Source organism: Pinus tabuliformis, chromosome 2_2 (assembly GCF_031772625.1).
Source record: "Pinus tabuliformis cultivar Carrire ecotype Pingquan chromosome 2_2, CPIR1, whole genome shotgun sequence".
In the NCBI taxonomy this organism is placed as follows: Eukaryota; Viridiplantae; Streptophyta; class Pinopsida; order Pinales; family Pinaceae; genus Pinus; species Pinus tabuliformis.
In genome coordinates this window covers 551617793-551625157 of record NC_142300.1, presented here as the reverse complement: position 1 = coordinate 551625157, position 7365 = coordinate 551617793, and the positions used below count along the sequence as shown (strand labels likewise).

Below are 7365 nucleotides of genomic sequence, written 5' to 3'. Positions count from 1 at the left end.
TGATGTGGCATAAGTATTTATAAGCAAAGATATTTGACTACATGGGTTACCCACAAAGATAATTCGCGATAAAGATGATTGATTTATGTCTAGGTTTTGGAAAGCTTTATAGTTAGCAATGGGGAGTTAGTTAAACTTGAGAACTTCATATCATCCATAAACAAATGGGCCGACTAAGAGAGTTAATTAGGTTATGGAAGACATGCTTAGAATGTATGTTATGGAGAACCAGATTTAGTGGGAGAAGTGCCTACCATTGTAGAGTTCACCTACAATAATAATTACTACAATTCAATTAGGATGCCTCCTTATCAAGCTTTATATGGGAGGCCATGCAGGACACCACTTAGTAAGTATATGTTTAGTAGGGGGTGACACCTAAGATGGCATGTAGTGGTGACTGGGCACTGGTTGAGATATGACATGGTGATTTACTCTTCATTTTCTCATCCCTAAGGTCCTTAATACAAATTCCCTCTCTTATTCTGGTAAAGTACCTTATCCACTCACTCACTAACTTTTATGTTTACTTTAAGTTCCATTTTTTTATTTTGAGTGGGTATTGATTGCAAGTATGAGTTATTACATCACTTCTAACTAATTTCTAACTCCACTTACTTTCATTAACACTTTTATTAGATATTTTTCTAATTTAAGGTCTCCACTCTAGTTTTGGTTTTTTAGCTAATTCTAGGAAACCATTCTAGTTATCTAAGTGTGTGTATAATGGAATCCCAACCTAATTCAATTTGATTCTTCTTCCTCTAGATTCTATGTATTGTTTTCATGTTTAGCAATAATAATATATTATATTTTCATATTGTATCTCTTGTGTAATTCAAATTATCTCTTTGGTTACTTAGTCAATATTTTAATCCATTTTTCTCTCTTTTTTCTGATTTTGTTGTAGCTAGTCTAATATTTTTTCATACATCTTGAGCTTATGTTTGGAATCCTACAAGTTGGAGCTACAGGAGAGTGTCCTTGTGAAGGTTGAAAACCGAATTTGTGATAATGTTACATTCTAAATTTAAGACCTCCAATTTCTATCCTTGTTGAATAAGGAGGTTCATAATAGTTTTGTTTTGGGATGCATCGCAGTGTTCATTCTCTTGAAACTTAGTAGTCACTGAGAGAAAGTAAGTTTGATTGGTTTGGATAATCTCTTCATGTCAATAAATAACTATGAACTTGTTATAAATCCTTGTACTTTGTAGCTCAAAACCCACTTGAATTTTTCTTATAGCAATAATGTCAAATGGGGACTATATGATCCATAACTAACACCTAAACGTAACACACTAAGAAATACCACCACAACACAACAACCGTGGAGTTTTTTAGGCCCAAACTAAAAAATGTATGCTGATCAAATTCTACATGTGAGAGCCGAAGAGTTGTATCCAAACCAATAAAAAGTATAGAGAAACAAGGGAACACAAAATCCAAAACTAAATGCCCAAAATTATAAACTATCTTTCAATCCACAATGGATTCAACTATAAACCATAAATCAAAGAAGGGAAGATCCATATGACTACAACCCAAAAAATCGAAATCTGAAACTATAGCCAAAGGAATGGGGAAGTTCTTATCAAATTCATTTGAAATTGACTACTAGAGCTGCCATGACTTCTAGACATGGCTCCAAACATTATCCCACAACAACAATAAAGATCCATTAAGATGGAAACCAACACCAAAGTGAGGATTAAATCTTGCACATAATTAAACATAAATTATGTCCTCACGGGTCACGTCCCTACACTTGAAATATTATATGGGAATTGTTGAGACATGTGGAGATTAAATGAGAAGCGACTATGTGGCTTGAAGTCTAAGCGCATAAACATTGAGGGGACATAACAATGGCCATGTCCCCCATTTTTTTTATCAAGGTCCCTTGCATTAGAGTGGTTTTTTTATTGACTAGCCAATAAGCGTAAGAGTTACAATCTATGTAGACCTGATAAAAAGGAGACCCTATTTTCATTTTAAAAGCTCGGATTTACCATAGTCAATTTGTAAGAATGTCTACATTTTGAGTCCATAGGTGGATCCATCATAGACCCTACTCAGAGTTTGAGCTACCTTAACGGTTCTTGTGGTTATGGAAGCTAACTTAGTATCCTTCGAAGTCTTGTTTAGACCAATAGATTTGATGATGATAGTAAAATCTACCATAATATTCATCGATTTTAGGTTGAACACAATAATAATCAATTTTAAATTGAACTAAAAGGTTGAACACAATAATAATCAATTTTAAGTTGAACTAAAAAAACCCTTGAAATTGTTAGTCAAAACTCTTAAATCCCAAATAAATGTTCATTCTATTTTTTCCTAAAAACAAATACATAAATATGTTAATAATAATAATTATTATAATTTTACATACCCAAATTTATATAAATTCTAAATTTTAAAAATTAAAATAAATTAAATCACAACCACCCTAAATTTATTTAAATAATTAAAAAAATTACTCTTTAAAAAATATAACCCTTATAACCTATATCAATATTTCATAAATTTAAAATTAAAATATAACTACTTTAAACAACAACGATAACACTAGCACGACTTTCATAAAACAAAGTAACCAACCAAAACACTCATTACACAAATGGAAAACTTTCATTTGTAAGAAGTTCTCGTATATGCTTGGTTCTTAAGATGGAATAATTACTAAACCAAACAGCGCCTGGTTCAAGGTCCATCGTTCCACAAATTTTGTCGACCAGATGGGTTATAACCCAAACGGCACCCGGTTCAAGGTCGATCGTGCGATATTTAGCCAGCCCACCTTTTTTGAATTTGTGGTTCGCACTCCTCTGTTTAGTACATGGCCTCTGTTTCTCCGTCCCACCTTTGTTTCAATCTACGAGGTATGTTATAAAAGCACCGCAGTACTAATTGCAGAGGAGGACAGGCGACGACAAAAGCCTCACACATGTCGAAAACACCCCGAAATTTACAGAGAGCAGAGGAAAAGGCACGCGCGGGGTTTTTGACACGAACTATTTTTTATTTACTCTCAACGCAAATGTTTTTGCTTCGCCCGCGGCCCGAGCAGGCTACTCTGGCGGTGCTTTACAGGTATGCACTGAACACCTGAACTTTTTTGTATTGATTTGTGTGTTTTGGGAGTTTTCAGTTCGACTCTGCATTCAGAACACTGCCGCGCCATAACCACTAGAGAGCAGATTCATAAAGAGCAGAGGTGGGCTTGCAACTATGGCGTTTGTTAACTTAACTATTATTTAGCTAATCAGGCACTTGTATCCGGTTGAAAAGTTGAACAATCGACCTGGACTTTTGTGCTTTCTGGCGATGCTTGTTCACAGTCTGCAAGAATTGAAATGGCGGTCTTTGGACCAGAGAGACAATGGCGGCAAAAAAAATGGTACTCCTTTTTGTTATACAATGGTCTTGTTCAGCGCTCTATATAGGAAAGGGAGAATTCAACCATGGCAGTGATAGGAGGATTAGCCATGGGCCTGATTATTGTATTGGTGGCATTCGTGCTGGTGCTCCTGGCTGAAGTCTACTACTTATTTTACTGGAAGTGCCGGAGTCCTTGAAATAGGAGGATCACTAATGTTGTCCCAGGCTTTAACTTTACTCGTGAAGGACTGGTGGGTTCATTGGGTTCTCACTCGATACGGGAGGGAGGCATCAGACCCAGAGATTTCAGCAACTCTGTTCCCAATTAGTCCCAGCGTTATTAGTAGCAACGATAGTCTTTATATGCAGGGGGGTGCTGGGAGGGCAAGGTTGCTGTTCACTGTCAAAGAAGAGACTAAAGAGGATATGGAGGACGAAGAATCTGTGGGCGAAGATAAGATTGCGTCCTCTGTTTCAGAGCAAGGGATGGCAGAATCTCAATGCCCTGTTCGCTCTAAGTTGCCTTCTAAGAACAATGCGCGGGAACGTTGTTATCAACTGCAGAAGCAATGGCGGGACCTGTATTCGATTGGATTGCTGCCGCAGCGACAGAGGATGCAAGAATCCGGTTGCTATTGGAAGCCCCCTTCCCCGTCTCCTCAACCAATGAACTTGTCAGACTTGCTTTCCCAATCGTTTTCATGCGGCAGTTCCCCTCGTTCGGCAACTGGTCGATTCGCCTGCCTCTCGTCTCCCAGGTCTTCCCCATGGCGAAGTAATCATACACTCTCGGCCTCTGCAAGAAATGAATCTCCGATGCAATATGGTAAGCGGCAAAGCGTCTATATGCTGTTACTTCGAATCCCATCTATGATACTGATAAAATGCCTTCATTACCTACCACATTAGGCACTGCTGTTTCATCCCCCTGTGGGCACGATACTCCCATCTTAACTCCCATGAGGGCCCCTTTATCTGCTTATTCAATTCCACTCTCCATCTCTGCAATGAACAACGTTTCTTCCCTAACAAGTCCTGCGGTGAATAGTGACTCCTTCTGGTCTTCCAAACGCAGTTCTTCTTCCCTGTAATCATCCTTTCCTTGGTCCCGAATGGTGCGAACTGTCAGCTTTCTGAATCTTATCATGGCGCAGGGTATTCCCTGCAATGAAGAGAGGGTTTTTCATTAGTTTGGTCTGGTTCACCTTGGCATCCCTGGCATTGGCAGCTGCAATGAAGTGGGGTTTTTATTAGCTTGGTCTGGTTCACGTTGGCATCCCTGGCATTGGCAGCTTCATGTTACAAGATGGGGAAATCTAGCTTTCGGTGGCAATCGAATCCTTGAGAAATGTGGCGTTCGATATTCCATGAGTTGAAATCCATGTGCAAGAGATTCGGATGATGACAGAAAGATCAATGACTACTTTCTCTGTGTAATTAAACTAGTTCTGTGGTTGAAGTTCAGTTAAAAATAATTGAGAATATTGTTTTGTTTTTTTCCTCTTGCACATGGTATCTCAACTTCAACATTGGTGTTAAGCCCAAGTGGTTCAAGGAAACTAGATAACTGTATGAGTTTTACTTTAATAATCTTTGGATAATGGGTTTCTTTGAGATACCAGAGATATGTTGAAACTGCTTTCAGAGATGAGCTGAAACTGCTTTTTCAGAGATAAGCTGAAACTGCTTTCAGAGGTAAACTGAGTGTCTTGGAACTACTTTCAGAGATAAACCGAGTATCTCAACTTCAACATTGGTGTTAAGCCCAAGTGGTTCAAGGAAACTAGATAACTGTATGAGTTTTACTTTAATAATCTTTGGATAATGGGTTTCTTTGAGATACCAGAGATATGTTGAAACTGCTTTCAGAGATGAGCTGAAACTGCTTTTTCAGAGATAAGCTGAAACTGCTTTCAGAGATAAACTGAGTGTCTTGGAACTACTTTCAGAGATAAACCGAGTGTCTCGGAGAAAGGTGCTGAAACGTACAGTAAGGTGTCTTTAAGTTTTGATTTGTTAAGATCAACATTTGTTTATAGTCAAATCCACCTTTCAGAAATACACTGAAGTGGATGAGACTTACATAAAATTAATAAAATATTCTATTCTTGATGAAGAAAGATGTGAAAAAATATGTCAGCTCATTGACTTAACAAACAACTGTTTACTAAATAAACAACTGGAAAAACAGAAAAACAAATTTTTAGCTAACAGGATGCAGGTTTATAGGAGAAAAGTAAAAAGACAGATGATTAGATTTATAGGAGAAAAGTAAAAAGACAGAAAAGAAAAAAGACATATGATTAGGAAAGGCAACAAAATAGCAGTTTTTACAACGGGAAAAACAGATTTTTAGCAGCAGGATGCAGGTTTAGAGGAGGAAAAACACAGATGATTAGGAAAGGCAACAAAATAGCAGTTTTTACAGCCTCAGTCTTCGGCAGAAGCCTCGAATTCTGTGCAAGATTTCCTCATAGCAGAAGCTTCGAATTCTGTGCAAGATGCTTTAAATTCTATGCAAAGCCTCGAATTCTGTGCAAAATGTCCCAGCAGTGCAAGTTTCCAGCCTCGAATAGAAGTCCATTATGTGCAAGATGTCCAAGCAGTTCAAGTTTCCAGCCTCGAGCCTCGAATTCTGTGCAAGATGTCCAAGCAGTGCAAGTTTTTTATTTTCTAGTTTTATTTGCGGTAGTCTAATGAGCCGGAAGAATTGCTCGGAAAGTTATGGAATTTGAGTTATATTTAGAGAAAATCCAGCAATGATTTTTCTAAATCCAAGTTATAATTGTTAAATTTCAAAATTTTAGGTGTTTTAGATGTTTTTGATGGTGCTGAATCTATTTCCACCATCAAAAATATGATTCAAACACTCTACAAGATGTTTTGAATTTTTTATTACTTTTGGCTGTCCCGGCAATTCCTCGACTCGGTCTGCTCTATTTTTGTAATTAGTTTGAAAGTTGTTTTGTAAATAAATCTTGATTTTGAAATCAAGATATTTTGAAGGAAGTTGTATAAATATTTTGTAATTCAAAGTATGAAGGATTTAACCTTTGTGATAAACTAGTAAGGAGAATTGTGATCTTCTAAAGGGTTTTTAGATTAATAAAAAAAAATTGGATTCATCTTGAAACAACTTGTGTTTTTGTGAGTACTTCTATTGTTATTTATGTTTTCATTTTGTTTAATTCTCCATATGTTTGAAATTAATGGCTAATCTGGGTAAGGTAAGATTGAATGTCAATTTATCTAAAACCCTATGAAGTTATAATCAATTACAGAGATTAGTTAATTGGAACTTTCTACTTTAATTCATTCCTCCACATCTTTTAATTGTCACTTCCATTTAAGCTTTAAATATATTTAGTTTGGATGTAAAACCATTTTACGCACGTCAATTATATATGACTAGTTAAATACTTAATTTGAAGATTTAATGAATGATATATATTTTTAACTTCAACCATACACATCTTTTTAAAGCTAAATTATGTTAAAGATGAAGACTCGGCACTTTTAATATATCATAAATAATTAAGAGTCAACACATGTTTAAACTATTAAACTATGTTTAAAGCATTGGTCATCCAAAGATTCAAATTAAAATAAAACATTTTAGATGATATAGCACAATTCCTTAACTTAAAATTGTCTACAGAGGTACAATAGAACCCTTGTTTGATTGTAATATACCATGGCTTCTTATATTTTCAATGGATGCAAGCGATGATCCTTTTGCCATATGCACCACTTCCTTACAACCTATATTCTTTATGCGTTGGTCGCATTGCCTCACTTTTGTGATGTGATACATTCACCGTTGCTAACTTTCAGCATTCATTGTGTTGCAATCTCCTAATGCTACATGGAATTGTGTGTTACCGATATATTTGCAACATGTGTGTCACCTTACGATGTTGACATATGAGCTATTAGTAAGTGGATTTTAATCATAGCAATTTTTTAACTTTGTAGTGC

At 36.3% G+C, this 7365-nt stretch overlaps 1 pseudogene; it reads left to right on the top strand.

Annotated features, from left to right (window-relative positions):
* Positions 1–2872: 2872 nt before the first annotated feature.
* LOC149193827 (uncharacterized) lies at positions 2873–4982 on the top strand (annotated as a pseudogene).
* Positions 4983–7365: the final 2383 nt, after the last annotated feature.